General features: G+C 36.5%; 1 non-coding gene across 1 annotated transcript; it reads right to left on the reverse strand.

The window, feature by feature from the left end:
• Window positions 1–18,441: 18,441 nt before the first annotated feature.
• LOC127133492 (small nucleolar RNA R71) lies at window positions 18,442–18,548 on the reverse strand. The gene has a single exon (XR_007807463.1). It is a non-coding gene; the product is annotated as a small nucleolar RNA R71 (small nucleolar RNA).
• Window positions 18,549–21,142: the final 2,594 nt, after the last annotated feature.

Raw genomic sequence — 21,142 nt, forward strand, 5'->3', positions numbered from 1 at the left:
TAATCCAACTTGTCACCCCTGTGTGACTGAAACTCTTTAAAAAAAAGAACACTATTTAATCCTTTCTAATGCGCACAACAAACTAGCGCTTAAGCCTCCGCCGAGAGTAGACAAGCTAACGTTTAGCCTTTAGGATGCGATCTAAACAATTGTTCATTAAAAAAACTCCAACCAACCGTAATCCCCCGAACTACGAATGCTCTGATTTCCTTATTTAAGGATACGTAGGTAGGAGATTGTTGTATCTTCGCGAGCACACTAATAAAAAACCTCCCCTTTCCCTTTCTGAGGTTCTCATCCATTTCTATTTCTAATATTTTATAACCTAAAGATAACAAACAAACATAATTTAACACTCGAAACGCAAAACTAGAACTAAAAGGTTCCCGTTGAGTACAACAGACGTAAGGGGTGCTAATACCTTCCATTTACGTAATCCACTCCCGAATCCAAATATGGTTGCGACAACCATTATTCCATTTCCTAAAGGTTTTATCGATATTTTCCAATCCCTTCATTGGGATAAATAAAGTTCGGTGGCGACTCAGTTCGAATATTAATTCTTTCCGCGACCATCGCGAGGAATCGCATTTTTCGAGGTGCGACAGATGGCGACTCATGGGTAAACCACAAATGGCCGGACAAAATTGGGGTATGACAGTTGCCCCTATTTAATTACCTCAAACCGGTAAGTGGTAATGACAGTAGTCTTTACGCATTCACGGTGGGAGATAATTAAATATAAGAAGACCCAAATTTTGTCCTAGGAAATGAAAGGAAGAAAATACAGGAAGAAAATGCAGTGAGAAATGGCAAAAGACATCATCCCACAGTAAAATGGAACAGTCAAGACTTTCTAGGAATCGTCCGAACAATATCTTGGACGTCATAGTCGAGATATGTTAGCAATGGAATGACATCGCTAGCTAAAACTCAAGATTTTTCCAGATGCTAGAGCAGTATAAAGAAAATATGGCATGAGACTCTTCATATCGATGAAGCAGCATATCAACAACAAAAGTGAGATTCTCTGTATCGAGTCGAAGCAGGATCTTATATGATAGAATTAAAATATTCCAGCAAGGGAAAAAATACTTTAATTGAAACTAAGGCTCTCCGAGGATACTAGAGCAGTATCTCTAAAAAAAATCTGAAATGGGACTCTTCATATTGATGAAGCAGTATCTCAAACAGTAAAAATGAGATTCTCTGTATCGGGTCGAAGCAGCATCTTATATGATAGAATTAAGATGTTCCAGCAAGGGAAAGATACCTTAATTAAATCTAAGACTCTCCGAGGATATTAGAGAAGTACCTCTAAAAAATCTGAAATGAGACTCTTCATATTGATGAAGCAGTATCTCAAACAATAAAAATGAGATTCTCTGTATCCAGTCGAAGCAACATCTTATATGATAGAATTAAGATATTCCAGCAAGGGAAAGATACCTTAATTGAATCTAAGACTCTCCGAGGATACTTAGAGCAGTATCTCTAAAAAAATCTGAAATGAGACTCTTCATATTGATGAAGCAGTATCTCAAATAGTAAAAATGAGATTCTCTGTATCGAGTCGAAATAGCATCTTATACGACAGAATTAAGATATTCCAAGTAAGGGAATGATACCTTAATTGAATCTAAGACTCTCTGAGGATATTAGAGCAGTATCTCTAAAAAAATCTGAAATGAGACTCTTCATATTGATGAAGCAGCATCTCAAACAGTAAAAGTGAGATTCTCTGTATCGGGTCGAAGCAGCATCTTATATGATAGAATTAAGATATTCCAACAAGGGAAAAATACCTTAATTGAATCTAAGACTCTCCGAGGATACTTAGAGCAACATCTCTAAAAAAATCTGAAATGAGACTCTTCATATTGATGAAGCAGCATCTCAAACAGTAAAAATGAGATTCTCTGTGTCGAGTCGAAACAGCATCTTATATGATAGAATTAAAATATTCCAGCAAGGGAAAAATACTTTAATTGAATCTAAGACTCTCCGAGGATACTAGAGCGGTATCTCAAAAAAAATCTGAAATGAGACTCTTCATATTGATGAAGCAGCATCTCAAACAGTAAAAGTGAAATTCTCTGTATCGGGTCGAAACAACATCTTATATGATAGAATTAAGATGTTCCAGCAAGGGAAAATACCTTAATTGAATCTAAGACTTTCCGAGGATATTAGAGCAGTATCTAAAAAAATCTGAAATAAAATGAGACTCTTCATATTGATGAAGCAGTATCTCAAACAGAGAAATGAGATTCTTCAGATAAATGAAGCAGTATCTCGAATATTCGTCTGTTGGGGGAATTTTTGAAAAGAAAGGACTCCTTTGAGGGAGATTTACTAGAAATGCTCTGCAGGGGGAAAAGCTCATAAGAGACTTTTTAGGGTAACCTCTGCTTGGGGAGCAATGATTGTAAAGAAAAATGCTGGGAATATCATTATTAATCATAAAGATTGAAAAATGATCTGCTGAGAAATAATCCCATGAGCATATGCAGGGTAATAACTTCATTTGGAAATGAGGAATGTCCAAGATATACATGAATGACCTTGGATCCTGATATTTTATATTTGATTTTTGTATAATGTCCCACTTTAAGTGGGAATTCTATGCATGGGATGATGTATGAGATGCATGCAAGTATGCAATTTTGGTGGGGGTATTTGGCTGTACATGTAGGAATGCGAGTGATTTTTGTTTTGTTGAAATTCCCATTTTGTGAGAGTGTTACGCATGAGTATGCTGATGATTGATATGACTGTGTGTTTTGAATTTTTTGTTTGGTAGGAAAACCATGTATGGATGATTCGTGTGATGCATGTGGGAATGCAACTGGGTAATTGTGCTTTTGTAGGGTTTTATTCTTGATTGCCAATGAGATTGGACTTTAAATAGGAACTGCCAGATGAGAATTGGTGAAAAGGATTGAACTTCCAGATTAGGACAGACTTGAAGGATATGTTACCAGACGCGAACTGGTGAAAATAATTGAAATGTCAGACGGGACTGAATTTGTTTTTGTTTGTCAGACGGGAACTGACTTTTTTAAAATAGGCTACCAGACGAGAACTAGTGAAAATAATTGACTACCAGGCGAGAACTGGTATCGAAATAAGTGATCTACCAGACGAGAACTGGTTTTAAGAGATAATTTACCAGACGAGAACTGGTATTTGGCAAATGATTTGTCATGCAAGAACTGATTTTTGATATAGTTCGCCAGACGAGAACTGGACTTTGTAAATAAATCGCCAGACGAGAATTGGACTTTCGAAATAAATTTCCAGACGGGAACTGGGCTTTGAAATGAATTGCCAGACAGGAACTGGGTTTTGAAATAAATTGTCAGACGGGAACTGGGCTTTGAAATAAATTGCCAGACGGGAACTGGGCTTTGAAATAAATTTCCAGACGGGAACTGGACTTTGAAATAAATTTCCAGGCGAGAACTGGACTTTGTAATAAATTGCCAGACAAGAACTGGGCTTTGAAATAATTTTCCAAACGAGAATTGGACTTTGGCGTCAGATTTTGGGTTTCAAGGCTTTTTGATGTTAGGTTCATGTTATGGGTTATGCCTGATAAATGATATGATATGCATGGCTTTATGCTAGAGCAAAGCGACATGACTAATGCATGATGATGATTTATGTAATGATTGGAAGGTTTCCAAAATGCCTCTGCGTGGGTATTGGAAGAGAAGGTTTTTTTTGCAGAAAGGCTTTTGTCTGTCAAAAGGTTATTTTATGGGGTGATAGCGTGATTCCCCGACACTCATCTTGAACTTTGCAGTTGATGACGTGTAAAAAAGCTTTCCCTTAAACAACTTGAAGTCAGGGAGATGACTTGCTCCTGTATGGCTCATCTTGCCCCAATGTGATGGGTCTATGCAAAATGTTTACCTCGAAAGGATTTTGAAAGCAATTGTACCATAATTTGGAGATGGATTGCTCCAGAATTTTGATCCATGAAAGGATTTATCCTTGGTTAACCGACTCTTGGAGTGGTTGACTTTTCTGTGCTCTTGAGGTAGCTTGCCCCGGTATGAGCGTCGAAGCGACTTAACTCACCCTAACTGAACATTGAAGGGGTCTGCCCCTGGCCAACAGAACCTCTAGGTGATCTGCCCCTAGTTAATAGAGTCCTGAGATGATTTGCTTTGGATCAACTAATTCTTGAAATAAATTGCACATTTATTAACAGACGTTAGGGGACTGTTTCAAGCTGACCAATTCTTGGAGTAATCTTCCTATGATCAACTGATGTTTAGGTGGCATGCCCCATATTCATAGGTTCGGAGGTAGTCTTGATTCTGATAAATGGTCAAGCTTCTCTGATTGCTCTTTGTTGAAATTTCCCTGACGTCAAGTACTGACTTGCAGTTAAAATTGTTTATTCATAAATGGTAATTTTAATGCGATACTCATGCAGGTTTTGAAAAGAATTATTATTGAAATGATGTGATAGTGTATGGCGAGTGGACAATTTTAATCCAAACGCAATGATGATTTAACAATGCGAAGGATACAACAAGAAGATTGTACCAAAGTAAAAGACTAACGAATTTTTAGGAGTCAGTTTACGCAATCTTGCTGTAGTATGCTTTCGGAATAAACCCTACTTCAATTAGGTCTTTTAAGGGTTGTAACATGGCTTAGTTCATGGTTATATAAACAAAGGATATAAGGCTCAAATTTATTTTAACCCACCCATTCTTCATGATGATCTCCAATCCTACATTCAGTTAATTTAACATACACATTCATCTTTTAAGAGAATTTTGAAGGTGTACGGATAAAGATGATGATTCAAGGTCTCTTGAAATGGCACTCACCTTATTTTATTTTCTGGATGTCGGTGACCCTTTGATTTTGGTATAATGGTCACTAAATCTTGTTTTTATTTTGTTGAGGGTTTTTGTGACCTCCTTTGATTTTCGTTTTGATCCCTAACTTTTGCATGGACCACTTTTTGAAGCTTTAGTCCATCGGGATTGCCCCGGTTTTTGCCTAAGTCTCCTTTTAGGGTGTTGGACTTAGTGAGCTCTTTCTTTGATTTTTTGGAAATTGTGACTACCAAGTCATTGGTCATTGAAGAACAACCCAACATAACCTTTGGATTCTGCATGGTTCCTTCGACACTTTAGGATGTGTGCGAAGAATGGCATTTAGTTGATCCACATACTGGACATTTCATCTTGTGATTTGAATGCATAGTCAGATTAACTGAACACTACCCTACCCCAGGTTTAATGTAAGGTTTTTTAGATCCGAAAGAAACTCCTACTTCAGGCTCGAAGTGGTTGACTAGGGATTAACTCCTTATCTCTCTAGTGTTTGGGAATTTGAAACAATGCCTGTACATCATCAGCAGGATTGTATCCGAAAGCATATAGTCAACAATTATGGGTATTTTGTTTTCGTCATCCTCCCTCAAATCTTTGCTAAAACAAAAGTTATGATAAAGAAAAGTGAATGGGAGAAACACTGATGTATTTTTTTGTTTTTGATATAAGAGAAGAAAAAAAATGAGCGAATACGAGATAAATAATTCAAAACATGCATCATTACTTCATCAATATTACCATTAAAAACAACAATGTTTAAACACAAGCAGCTTTTAACAACAAAGAAACTATAAATGCAAAAACAAATCAGTCCAACGATTGCCAGTGTTGAGGATGTCTTCTTGTCTGAACAGTAGAGTTATCAACTGGGGTTTGCACAAGTTGAGGTTGGGTAAGACCATTTACTGTAGCTAGCATAACACTCTCAACAACTGCAGTATGCTGAATGTTGTCTTCCTTCTTTGCTAAAACTATCATAGCTTCCACAAGTTGGTCTAGCTGATTTTTCATCGAGTCCACATCTCCTCTTAATGCAATATGACTTTGCTCCAACGGATCCATAATCTTTCAAGAGCTACTTCAAGTATGATATAAGTGTCGGGAAATCAACTACAGGTTATGGACGAAGGATGGATGAGTTTTTTTGTATTTATTTTTTGGTGAAAAATGATATGAAATGTATGATGATGAATGCAAATGCAACGATATGTGTATGAATGTAGTGACATGTTCAGGATCACAATCAAAGTGTTTTCAGATGGATCAGAATAACGGGTAGATGACAGGTATCTCTGATTAATGGAACCCCATGGGTAGGCTCTACAGTTGGTAGGTTCCCAGAGTCATGGATATTTCTTGAGGACGTCACTGCCGTGACGAAGACTCGTCGGACAATAGTATCCTTAAGAAGATCTCGTCTAGGTTAGGTCTTTGTATTGTCCCAACAAGGAAAACTCCATGGGGATTCTACTACGCGACTCTCGAGTCCAAGGTTCTAATAAGGTTCTCAGAGTCATAGATCGAGGTTGGAAATATTACTGTAAGGTAATAATACGTCCAAGGGATCTCATCTGATTGGGGCTTTTGTATTAACCCAATAAGTCTAGGACTTTTCAGGTCGATACAACATAACCACCGGATATAGTGGGTTAAAAGGTCCCTAGAGTCATTGATCCAACTTGAGAATACTATCGTCGTGACGAAAACTCGTCGGGCAATAATATTTCAAGAGAATCTCCTCTAGGCGGGGTCTTCGTATCTTCCCAACAAGGAAGACTCCTTGTGGGCGCCCACTACGCAACCACCAACCTAAACTTATGGTTTTTCTCAGACTCGGGTGGAGAGCCTATCTCACAAAGTATCACCGACCAGAGAACCCCAAATAAAACATATTCAATAAATCACAATACAATAATCATGACAGCATAATAATAACAGAATAAATAACAAACAGATAAAATTAACACACAATACATCAACTGAACTAAGTTAGGCTTCACTCTCTCTTACTTGGAGCTTGTCCCCAGCAGAGTCGCCATCTGTCGCACCTCGAAAAATGCGATTCCTCGCGATGGTCACGGAAAGAATTAATATTCGAACAGAGTCGCCACCGAACTTTATTTATCCCAATGAAGGGATTGGAAAATATCGACAAAACCTTTAGGAAATGGAATAATGGTCGTCGCAACCATATTTGGATTCGGGAGTGGATTACGTAAGGGGTGTTAATACCTTCCCCTTACGTAATCCACTCCCGAATCCAAATATGGTTGCGACGACCATTATTCCATTTCCTAAAGGTTTTATCGATATTTTCCAATCCCTTCATTGGGATAAATAAAGTTCGGTGGCGACTCTGTTCGAATATTAATTCTTTCCGCGACCATCGCGAGGAATCGCATTTTTCGAGGTGCGACAGATATGCATGAAATCCAAAGGGATAAGATATTTGGTTTCAAAGAGAAGACAATAAAATACTGTTGAGGGATGGTAATGGTTGATGAACGAGCAAGAATAAATAAATGTGAATGAAGAATTAATAATTAGGGTGGTGCTCACCAAAGGTTTGAAGCCTTGTGCCTACGTATTCTCACCGTGCAATGAGAAAGTCAGAACTCTGTAGTTCGGCTATGACGAAACAAAGACAACAAGATATTGCTAAGAAAAGAGAGAGATGATAATGAAAGATGAAGAAGACTTGGCAGTCATTGGATATGAATCACACTAAATTCTATGAGTAAAGGTGAATACGATGAGCAATTAGGTCATTCATCACGTATCCAAAGATATTCATAATGAGTTAAGGAGTTCTCCACTCTTACTCCTTCTTTACTACTTAAGGCTCATACCATGTGATTCTCATCACAACTTTCAAGTTGCTCAAGAAAATTCCTCGTTTCTCCTTATGATGATGAAGACTTATCAATCCTTTGATTCGAATTGCACTAAAGTCTATGAACAAAGGCGAATACCTTAAGTAACTGGGTCATTCATCTCGTACCCAAAGATATTCTAGGCAATGATATGAATGTTCCACTCTCATCATTCTTTGTTACTTAAGGCTCGTGACGTGTAGCTCTTATCATGATCAACAAATGTTGATGAAGATTCTGATTGTTGCAATGTTGCTTGTGAAGAGAGACTTGACAGTTATTTGATTCAAATCATGTCAAAGTTTATGAATAGGGGTGAATATCATGAGCAACTGGGTCATTCGTCTCGTACCCAAAGATATTCATAATGAGTTAAGAAATTATCCACTCTCACTCCTTCTCTATTTCTTAAGGGTCATAGAACACAACTTGAATCATAATTGATAAGTGTTGATACCTTCGTTGTGTTTGAACTGTAGTCTAGCCTGTTTACAATGTGAGTGACTTGCACTGACTTGTATTGAATGAAGTCTTGAACTCTTGATCTTGAATCTTGAGGTCTTGAGCTCCTTAGATCCAGTGCAGCTTGAACACAAGGAACTTGCCTTATCAATTGATCAATGGTATTTTTATCACTTAAATAGACTTAGGTAATGAGCACAAATCAAAGGATTTAGTTTATCAAAGTGAACTTTGATCAACTCAATCAATGAGAGAGAAAATCAATTGAATTATGTACATGGATTAATGGACTAAAAATCCTAATTAATCAACCCATTTATACTAATATTGATTCTAAAAAAACATCCTAAAACTAAGGGAACATGTGAATTATATGAGGTTTCTAAAACCTAAGGGAAAAAGTATCATCATGCATGGATCAATCAAATAAGAATTAATTTATAAATCCTAAGTTTCAAATTAATAAAAAAAATTAATATCTAATTATGTGCTAATTAAATGTTTATTTACATGATAAAAAGAAAATTAAAACTAACTAATCAAATCATGTTTTAAATTCTAAAAATTAAATTTCATGCAAAATTGCAAAAAAAAAACAGAATTTAAATCATATCAAAAACAATTAAAATCCTTTGGAAAAAAGTAAGAGAAAATAAAATTAAATAAAAAAAGAAGAAAAAAAATTGAGAGGGGGGTGCAATGCAAGATCAGGTGCACAAGTATCAAAGGAATGGGCATGAGGCCCAATTCCATTCACATGAGGCAAAAGAGAGGGACTCAGCTGAATTCAAACATGCGTACCATGTATTCAAATGTTTCCCCTTCGTCTCCACCATGCCGGAATCGCCTCTGGTGGAAGTGGAGCTCACACCTCCTTCCAATTCACATCACTTGAACCATATTTCCCTCCCCAATCACAAATACACATCAATTCCATCCAAAACTCGATCAACAATTCAGAAACCGAAATGAAAGTGAAGAACCCTAGGAATTCAAATTCAAATTAAATGCATATGATGCACATATTCACATTCTGGGATTAGGTCTATTGATCCTTAGGACACCAACTACTTAATGGTAATAAGCTTAAGATGAATTTAGAAGGAAATAGTTATCTCCGAAGTAGAGACTTTCTCCTACGAAGCATTGAATCGGAGAAGAAGCTTGCACTGTGGAACCACTTGAAGTCAGGTACGTCTTCGCTTCTATCTTCTTCTTCTTCCTCCTACTTCTCTTCTTCTTCTAATTTCTGAGATTGAGTGAGTTTCAAAGAGGTTGCAGAATAATGTAGTTGTGAGGATTGCTCTAATTCGTGTGAGATTCTGAGTGATGAAGTGTGAATGAAAACCTTTCTGAATCGTGGAGGATGAAATTCTATATATAGAGTTTTGGATTTAACAGAGTTGGATCTCTATTAAATCGTGGAAGTGCAAGTTTGTTAAGAATCCCCAATCTGTTAGTTGATTATGTTAGCACTATTAGTTAGCTGATTTAAAAGTTAGTTATTAGGAAAAAGAGTTAGTTTTCATTGTGAAATGGATTCAAATCGTGAGCTGTCATAACTAAAAAGAGTTTTACTATTAGTTATTGTTAGGTTAGTTGGAAAATTATGACTGTTAATATGTTGGATTAATATAGTGGAAAATGGAATGTTAATTATTAGATAGTAGTGGAATTTGATTAATGTTAATATTGGACTTAGTTTTGGTTAATCTTGTGATGCAAATGTTAATTGGGAATTGGAAATGTTGAGTTCCTTTTTATTATTAGTTTTGATTATTTAGCAAATTGGTTGGTGATGATGATGAATAGACTGATGATATTTTGTTGATTGGCTATGTCTCAACTTGATGCCCTATTGCAGGTGTAAGTAGGTTCACTTCCAACTCTGTCATGGCTTGCTCGTGCTCATTGATTAATTGCTCTAGATAGACATGGTGTATGGTTAGGTAAGGCAATGTTGATGATACAATGCAAGGTGTTGTGGCTGTTGTGAGGTATGCAGGTCAAGGTAATGCTTGGTATTTGAATGTTGCATTGTTGATGTTATGGTCATGCTATGGCTTCTTGGATATGACTTGACTTGTTATGCCATAGTGAATAAATGTTGATGCTATTTGTTGATGTATTATGAGATGAGATGATGTTATAATTGCATTACCATGATACTTCGGTTATGTTATTGATGTACCATGAGCTGTTATGGTTGTCTGGAATGCGACAAGGTTATGTTGGGTTGATGTTTCAATGTTAGGATGTTATACGTGATAATATGCCATGCTTGAGATGTGTTTGTTGATTGATTAGGTATTACATGATGCATGGATGGCTTGTGAAATTGAACATGGTTGCGAGGCAAGGCAAAGTGCAAGGCATGGTGAAGTTTAAAGCAAGGCATGACCAAATGGATGCAAAATGAGATTTCTTGCCTATGAAGAAACATAATAATGGAAAACCAAGAAAAGATGCAAGAATAAGGATGTAATTAGTATTAGGGTTTTAGGGATGGAAAATTGTGATAGTTGACTATGGCCAACTAGTTGACCAAAAGTCAACTCTTGTAAAAAAATACATTTTTGATATTTTATTTTGTAATGAATATTGCACATGCTAATTAATGAATGGAATGCCTTTATTTGAACGAAATGATCGATGATTGAATGTAAACAAAACTTGATTTAACAATGAATTTTGCCTTAAAAACCAAGTTTGATCCATGATTAGAATTAAATGAGTCAATACTTTTAAAACATTTTAATCATGAGGATCATGAATGCATGAGTTAAATGGACTAACACAAGTGATGAATCAAGGATTAACATACCTATTATGCATTGTGAATCATAATGGAACAATGAAAATAATGGACCAAAAAATCATGAGCCCATGCATTTATGAACCATGAATTAATGACCATGAACCTATGAACTTGAAAGCACCATAGGCTTGGAATCAATGAATTAGGAATTGCCAAGTAGAATGCACATGTGGATGCTTGAACCAAGCCTTGAATCAAATGAAATCCCAAACATGTAGACACATAGGTTAAATGGATGATTTTCATGATCATATAGGGTATTTGATGATGGATGATGCATGATAAGATGGTCAAGCACGTCTTTCTAATGAATTAGGGTTTCAAACAAGAATAAGGTGAAAAGCCAAGCCAACAAGGTACATTGGGACTAAAGCTCCCTGCTTAGGGTTTCATGATGCACACCATCTAATCAAGGTCTCTAAATCAAGCATGAGGCTCCATAAACAAGTTCCCAATGCATGGGCCCCCAATTAGGGTCTAGATGATCAAATTAATGCCCAAGAACCACACATAAGATCCCATGATAGTACAATCAAGAATTAGGGTTTTGATACCCAGAAGAATGCCATGATGAGGTTTCCTTGAATCCATATCTCAAAGATCAAGCAATTAGGGTTTCATTCACGTGATGAGCATATGAAGATATATGTCATACTTCTAGGGTTTGATCCATAAGAAAACCTTATCTTTGCAAGCCACAAGCTTGGAATCTATGGTGATCAATTAGCAAGTGTCAACATGAATGAATGATGCATATGAATGAAACATGAATGTGTACAAATTAGTCTTAAGTTAATGGTTAGATGAAAATATGAAAAGGGAATGGCAAATTTTGGGGTATGAAAGGTGGCAGAAAATCTCAGCCACGTGATAAAGAAGAAAATGATGTAAATTTCTTTCTTCAAGTCCCAAGCATAAAGGAAAAGCTACAAACGAGTTACTAGAGAAAATGTTTCCTCGTAGTCTATTCCTTCAGCTTGATTATATCCTTTTGCCACTAATCTTTCTTTATTTCAAGTAATTACACCATTTTCATTCATTTAGTTCCTAAATACTCATCTTGTGTCAATGACGGTTTTATCACCTTGACGCGAAACAAGATCTCAAACATCGTTACATTTAAATTAGATTAGTTATTCTTACATAGAAAGTAACCATCCTTCGTCAAGTAAGGCATCAGGTATCAATTTAGGTTCAATCTGAGAAATGAAAGCAAAGCACTTACATAAATTATTAACATGTGACCTAGTACTTACATCTCTTTTGATGTCTCTCGGAATTTGATTTAACAGATGATCCTTTATGATTGTTCAATCTTGAGGAAGCTGGTTTGAGGTCTTTTGCTTTTCATCCTCGTGTAAGCTCCCCTCTTCATCTTTCGTAATATCCTCATCCTCCGGAGTTCTCTAAGCTTAAATTATATAAAAAGTTGTATAAAATCGTAAATTTTGGAAAAATCTGAAAAGCTGAAAAAAATTATATAAAATTGTAGGATCCTCTTAGAAATTTTCATCGTCGGTCAACCTTTCTGTTATCACACCTGAAACATCATAAAAAATACCCTTCCCCGACTTTTAGGTGATGACTCATCCAAAGCAACATGAATGGACTATTCTACAAAAGCAGTTATATGATTGTAAATCCTATAAGTTTTACTCGTAGATGAGTACCCTAAGAATATCCCTTCATTGGATTTATCATCGAATTTTCCAAGATCTTCCTTTCTGTTATATAAAATAAAGCATTTCCAACCGAAAATGCAAAAATTAGAAATATTTGGTTTTCTCCCCTTAAGTATCTCATATGGTGTCTTCTCTAGGATGGATCGAATGATCATACTGTTTAAGACATGGCATGCAGTATTAATCACATCCTCCCATAAATACTTAGGTATGGGCCAATTCTTCCAAAATACATTTTTTACGCTCAACAACACCATTTTGTTGTGGAGTTATCGGACATGAAAAATCATGAGAAATCTCATTTTCGATGCTAAAGTTTTGAAATATATGGTTAACAAATTCACCACCATGATCACTACAGAGAGTGATGATTTTAAAACCAAAAATATTTTGGACAAGCTTAGCAAAAATCAACAAAAGCCTTAGAAGTTTCATCCATTATGGGTTAAAAATAACATCCAAGTAAATCTATAGTAGTCATTAACAATCAAAAATTCGTAATAGTTGCCTCCCAAACTTCTTGTTTGCGAAGGGCCAAACAAGTTTAAGTGGAGAAGCTCGAGAGGTTTTGATGTCAAAATAACATTCCTCAATTTAAACGATACTCTCGTTTTTTTCCATTTGGCAAGCATCACATAATTTGTTTTTTTTAACTTTATTTTAGGAAGACCAACTACTAGATTTTTGGATGTTATTTTATTTAGCAAGTCGAGATGATGCATGTGACTTAAGTGTCTATGCCATAACCAGTAATCTTCATTCTTGGCTACTGAACACTTATTTTCATGCATTGACATGTCATCTAGATCAAGCATATAGATATTTTCAATCCTAGAACCCTTAAACACAAGGTCCTTACTTGCCTTATGCCCGATTAAAAAACTAAGAGTATCAAAAACTATGGAATACCCTCCATCACATAATTGGATAATACTAAGTAAGTTGTATTTAATACCTTTGACTAAAAGCACATTTTTAATGGTAATTATGCAGGGATTTCTCCCAATACCTTTACCAAGAATTTTAACTTTCATATTGTCTTTGTACGTGACGTGACTGCTTTCCTTATCATAGAACTTGATGAACATGGAAGCATACCTATTAATGTGTCTTGAACATTCGCTATCTAGAAACCATAATTTTTTTGTGGAGGCAAGACTTTCCTGCGATGATTCAAATAGGCAACTTAGGTCCCCAAGTAGTGGGACCTTTAGGGTTAGTTGAGTTAAACTTAGGAATCCATGTAATTTTACCATTGGAAACTTGAACGTTCCTAACATGACAAAGAGGCCTAATACGATCCTTATCAGTATAATAATGGCAAATAACTTTAGATGAAATGTTTTTTTCTATTTCTTTTAGTGACACGAGGGTTTTTCTTAAGAACCTTCCCTCTTTCACTTGAAGAGTTAGAACAAGTACAAGATAATGAAGTAGCATGTCTTAGTTTTCCTTTAATATTTTAAATTTCAAGTTTTAAAATTGGACACTCAACACATTTAACTATTTCCATCTTTTCAACTAAACTATCTAAAACATTATAACGCTTATCCATTGGAGATGTATGTGCTTCCTTAAGAGATTCTAAAATATGATTAACATGATTTATCTCCTTTTTAAGTTTTAAAATCATTTCTTTTTAGAGAGAAATTTTCTTAAACGCTTTTATAGAATCTACATACATGACGTTGAATGCTTTCGAAAATTCACTATAAAAATAGTGGACTTGAAGGCTCTCACTACTTTTGCTCAATATTATGATGCACCATTGTGTTGTTTTACATTTCTTAATTTCTAAATCCCCCCCCCCACCTAGGAGGATATTAGATCGTCTAATCAAGGACCACAATCCTTTACCAAAGTTAGATGAGGAAATGTCAAAGCCCATGTTAGCATCTTCCTTAGGGATATATGTGAATAAAGTAGCAGCTAATTGGTCCATTAAGGGAGTGTAGCGGTAAATTCATGATCATCGAGCTATGGATAAGCCAGAGATCAATAAAACCAGAGTCGCCACCGCGCTTTTATTATTTCCAAGGGAAAAGGGAAAAAAGTACGAACAAAATCCAAAAGTAAGAAGTTTTCAAATCAAAACTAATAAAATGTCAGAGATTACAGGTAAGGGGGTTGGTTACACAGAGGGAAGGTGTTAGCACCCAAAGTGTCCTAGGTACTCCTAGGGAGCCCTTTTTTGTGTGCATATGTATTTTGTACAAAATGATGTTTACAAACAAATAGAATGGGGGGTGAGAAAAGAATTCATTAATTATATTTTATGTGTTTGACAAGACCTTCGGACTTGTGCCTACGTACCAACATAAAAATGAGGGATTAAAACCTCGTAGTTCGTGATACAAATTTCAAAGTGGATGCATTGCTTTTAACCAAAACTAAGTTTGAAAGGCACAAAGGCCTAAAAATGGTTTGAATGAGTTAGTTTTTTCTGGCTTTTTTTGAAAGTTTAAGTCAAGTATAGTTAAATTTATTTACAAATTTGATGTAAGGCCAAAGTTTCTAGTTTGCAAAATGGTCCAAGTTTAGAACAAAATAAGTTCAATCAAAGAAGATTTAAAAATGGGAGGGAGAGGTTTTGAAATTTAAGAAATGGGGAGAAGATGAAGAGAATAATCCTATGCACGAAATTAAAAGCTAAGAGTTGAAAAGATCTGACCAATGGATAGCAATCCAATAGAAAAGAATGTCAATAGAATCCCAAGTTCCCTTGGACAAATTGGAATCAAGCAACACACAAATGCACCATTATATCAATCTTGAAGAGCAAGGCATCAAATAAAGATAGCCATATCCAAGCTTTAACCACTCCGTGATCTTCTTCAAGATAGCCCATGTAACAGATGAATTCCGTAAGTCACAGGTTCAAAATAATAGCTTCACAATGATCATGTTGCAGATAAACTCAAAGGGGTCTTCAAAGATGTATCAGATGAAGTTTCAAATTGCAAGCACTTGGTTTCATAGAAAGTTAGCATTGGTCAAGTCCTTTAGCATAGGGAGGTTGCCTAAATTCTAAGTCCAATTGATCCAAGATTAAGTCAACAGTCCACATAAAAGTCTTTTAGGGTTTTTGTTCTTATTATGTATATTAATGGTCAAAGACCACACAAGCAAACAAAATATACACAAACAAGATATATCACACAATATGGTCCAAGTGGACAAAGTAAAAATTGCATTAACATAAACAATTAAAATGGTATGAATAATGGCAAATGAATAAAGACTAAAATTAAATGACATTAAAGTAATGGCTTGAAATTAAATGCTAGTTGTTAATGAGTTAGAAGTTAGTATTATTTTGCTTTTGCTATTTTTATTTGAAGTCATTATTTGGAGAACACTTAACCCACTTATCACAAGCATGAATCCTTGAACCAAGACATCTTCCAAAGGAAGGAAAAAATGCCAAGTTTCCACACAATACCATAAAAGAGGGGAGACTTACAATCTCACTAACTAGAATGTTATGCCTTTTGTGTCACAAATTTAGCACTATATTAAGCAATCAAAATTGGACTTATGTAGAAGTCACAACTATTTGAGGTCGGGCAATAGAATTTTGGTGTTAATGCATGTTAGAGACATAGTATAATGGACTATGCTCATGAAACATACTGATCACACTGAATCACACCGCGTTTTTGACTCGGATTTCACATGTTTATTAGGTCTTTATTACCATTTTGCTTGTGTTATGCTCTCTTTTATGTTGTTTTCAGATATTTAGCTCTTTCGGGACCTTTTTAGAAGAAACGAAGCAAAAAGACCAAAAATTAGGGTTTTTCGGCAAATATTGTACACATGGCGTTATGCATGGTGGCCGCTATAGGAGAAGCCATGACACATCAGCCCTCAACCAGGAGGTAACCGCCACGATCCCATGAACATTACCATTCACACACATGGCGGGCACCACCTTTGCATTTCACGTTCCCACTAAGGAGAAGTTGAAGGGCATCATGATCTTTATAAGCTGCTGAATTCCTCTATAAATAGGTCGTTCTAGTTCATTTCCAAATCATCCAACTTACTTTACAATACTAAGACTATATTATCCTCTGTAAAAGCGGTAATCCGTCACATCGAGGGGTTATCGCACCGTAGTGTAATTGAGTTAGAGCACTTTGATTTTGCTGTCATCTTTATCTTCAAAGTCAAAGGTTTATTTTCCTTGTACCAGATTTAAAGCCTCCGATTGGAGTAGGTTCTAATTTAGTCGCTTTTATTTATTTTACTTGTCATGCTTTACTTTATTTAATTTCTTGCTATGCTTTACTTTATTTAATTTCTTGCCATGCTTTACTTTATTTAAATTTCTCGCCATTATCTTTATTGCTCGTTTTAATTATTTTACACGCTTTACTTGTTTTTTACGCCTTACATTCTAAAACAACTTTTCATCATGATCAATATCGTTGTGTTTGTTTGTATTACCATGTCTGGCTAAATCTTTCAAAGGTTAGAATGTAAGGATCGCGGTTAAAGAGATGTTTCACATATTGAATCTCTAGAAGTGCTTTAAAGGCTGTTTTGATTTTTAATTCGAGTTTTCTGAAACAAACTTGGTTAGTTTTAACTACTCAAGGAGAGCGAAAGCACCCTGACTTACTTAACTAGGATTTTTTATCACTTTAAGGAAAAATGATTTTTAAAACTATTTTCGGACGTGTTGATAGATTTAAAATCAGGAAACTCCTTGGGTAAACTTTCCAAATCAAAATCACTTTTCAACTAAGTTTACGAGTCTTATTTCTTAAAAATAAGTTTACTACTTTAGCGTTTTGCGCACCTTTTATAAGTGACAATAAAAGACCTTAATTTAAGGGTAAACTCGGTTCTGAATACGCGAAAGCGACAGTTCCTGTTAAATGGATTAATTTCAAGAGTAGAAAATATTGCCCCATAAGTAGTTCTATTTAGACAATCGAAACATCATTTAACCGACGTGAAATACATTCAAACCTGTCTTTATCTGCACTGTGTTTATTATTTCCTTTATTTACTATTATTTTGAGACATAAATATCTCTTTTGTACCGCCTTAGATAAACATCGTAACAATAGTAATCGATAGATTGACGATTTAGTCTCTGTGGGATCGATATTCTTTTATATTACTCTGACGTGATTCGTTCACTTGCGAATAGAGCGATCAAGTTTTTGGCGCCGTTGCCGGGGACCAACTTCGTCAAATTTCGTACCCTGTTGTTACACCGTCTAGACTGAGGCATTATTATCCGGTAAATGCGAAGAACCCATAGTACCGGAAATTTAGTAGATCCTTTAGAGGAACCCGAACGTTACACTCGTGCACGCCTCTTACTCATCCGAATTAAGAAAGCTATGGCCGAGAATCCCGACCGGAGACCTCTTAAGGAATTTTCCCAACCCTCTGACGAGGAACCTAGTTCTAGTATAGTAAACCCCCTCATTCCTGCCAACAATTTCGAACTAAAACCATCTTTACTGCAATTAGTGCAACATAACCAATTCTCGGGTCTCGCTACTGAAAACCCAAATCAACATTGAAAAGTCTTTATCCAACTGGCCGACACCTTTAAATCCAACGGTGCTTCACCTGATGCGATTCATTTAAGATTATTTCCTTTCTCCCTCAGGGATAGAGCACGTTCATGGTTAGATTCACTTCTAGCTAATTCAATAACTACCTGGGAAGACCTTAGAAGAGTATTCCTTGCTAGATATTTTCCCCCTAGTAAGATTGTTATTCTTCGAAACCAAATAACTAAATTTACTCAAAACCAAGGAGAATCACTTTTTGAAGCTTGGGAGAGATAAAAAGAGCTATTAAGAGTCTATCCACACCATGGCCTAGAACAATGGTTGGTCGTTCATACCTTCTATAATGGACTCCATTATAACACAAAGATGAGCATCAACGCTGCCGCTGGTGGCGCGCTGATGAACAAACCTTACCCTGAAGCTTGTGACCTAATTAAGGATATGGCCCAAAACCATTACCAATGGGGAATTGAACGAGCATCAATAGAGAAAAAGGAGACCCAAGGTGGAATACATGAGATAAGCTTTATGGACATGATGCAGGCGAAAATGGACGCTTTAGCCCTTAAGGTCGAACATATTTCTACAAACACTAATAGTGCAGTGGTAGTCTGCACAGAGTGTGAACTTTGTGGATCTAAAGGACACGAATCGGCGGAATGTAACCTTTTGAACAACCTAAACACCGACCAAGTGAATTACGCCCAAGGTAACCCGTTTTCAAACACCTACAACCCTGGATGGAAGAATCACCCGAATTTTTCCTATAAAAAACAGAACCCTATCCAAAATTATGCACCTCAAAGACCACAAGGTTATCAAGCCCAAAAACCAAATCAACCTATGCAAGTTGTGCCCCAAAAGCCTAACCTTGAGAAAATCATGGAGAGCTTTATATCGGGCCAGACTCAGCAAAATAAAGAATTCTTAAACCAGAACATTCACTTAAACGAACCGATAATGCAATTAGGGACTAAGGTTGATCAGATAATCACTCACAACAAGATGCTTTCAACCCAGATCTCACAGGCATCACAAAACCAAGCCCCACAAACTACACCTGGAGGACAATTCCCTGGACAACCTCAACTCAACCCTCGAGGGCAAGCTAACGTTATCGGATTACGAAGTGGGACCGCTTACGAAGGGCCTCGTAACCCAGCAATGAGCAAGTCCAAAGCCTCTAAAGAAAATATACCTACAAACCAAGGAGAGGAACCGGTGGAACCCGAAAAACAAACCGACCAAGAAGGAGAAGCCAAAGATAAAACTTACAAACCACCACCCCCGTACAAACCACCAATCCCAGATCCGCAAAGACTTAAACAAACCAAAATCAATAACCAATACCAAAAGTTTATAAAAGTAATAGAGAAGCTTTATGTAGAGATTCCTTTCACCAAAGCCATCACCCAAATTCCATCTTACGCCAAATTTCTCAAAGACATCTTAACCAACAAGCGTAGGCTTGACGATCCCAAACCCTTGGAATGCAACTTTATTTCCGAGAATAAACTTGCTAAGAAGGAGAAAGACCCTGGGATTTTTTCTATACCTTGCATTCTAGGGAGTCATCTGATCGACAAAGCTTTCCTAGACTTATGCGCTAGTGTGAGTTTTATGCCCTTAGCTGTGTGTAAAAGGTTAAACCTAGGAGAATTACAACCAACTAAGATGTCCCTCTAATTAGCCGATAGGTCTGTTAAGTATCTTGTAGGCATTTTAGAAGACAACCCAGTTAGGATCGGTCAACTTTATATCCCAACAGACTTTGTGGTCATGGATATCAAGGAAGACGATGATATCCCTATCCTGTTAGAGAGACCATTTTTATCAACAGTCGGAGCTATAATAGATGTTAAAAGAGGAAAATTAACTTTCGAAGTAGGGGATGAAAAGATAGAGTTTATTCTTTCAAAGTTCCTGATGGCACTAGTCATAGGAGACGCATGTTACACGATCGATATCATAGATGAATGCATAAGGGAATTTGATCAAGAAGAACCTGTGATCAACCATTTTCAAACCCGAATGAAAAGGATGACGAGCTAAAGGAAACGGAACCTCACACTAACGAATGTTTGGATCTTACTCCAGCCCTTTCACCAAACTCTCGAAAACCAGCTAAAGAACTTAAGGAATTGCCCAAGAACCTAAGATATGAGTTTTTAGATAAAGAAATGAACCGCCCAGTAATAGTTAGTGCCACCTTAAACCAAGACGAGATAAACCAACTCTTGAATGTTTTACGAAGATACCCCTCTGCCTTAGGATACAACATCTCTGATTTAAAAGGTATAAGCCCATCCGTGTGTATGCACGGGATCTCGCTAGAGGAGGATTCAAAACCTTCTAGAGAACATCAGAGAAGAATCAACCCTGTAATGAGTGAGGTGGTAAAGAAGGAAGTCCTTAAATTGCTAGAAGCTGGTATAATCTATCAGATCTCTGATAGTAAATGGGTAAGTCTTGTATATGTGGTACCCAAAAAGGGAGGCATCACAGTCGTGCAGAACGAGAAGGGCGAGCATATAGCTAAACGTATAGAAGGCGGATGGCGTATGTGCATAGATTATAGGAAGCTCAATAAGGCAACTAGGAAAGACCATTTTCCCCCTTCCATTCATAGATCAAATGCTTGAGCGTCTTGCCAGACACTCTTACTTTTGTTATCTGGATGGATATTCTGGATTTTTTCAAATACCCATACACCCCAAGGATCGAGAGGAAACAACCTTCACATGTCCTTACGGAACGTTTGCTTACAACCGAATGTCGTTTGGACTCTGTAATGCGCCATCTACTTTCCAATGTTGTATGATGTCAATCTTCGCAGATTATCTCGACGGAATTATGGAAGTATTTATGGACGATTTCTCGGTATGTGGGTTCGACTTTGAGAATT

This window comes from Lathyrus oleraceus, chromosome 3, assembly GCF_024323335.1.
Source record: "Lathyrus oleraceus cultivar Zhongwan6 chromosome 3, CAAS_Psat_ZW6_1.0, whole genome shotgun sequence".
NCBI lineage: Eukaryota > Viridiplantae > Streptophyta > Magnoliopsida > Fabales > Fabaceae > Lathyrus > Lathyrus oleraceus.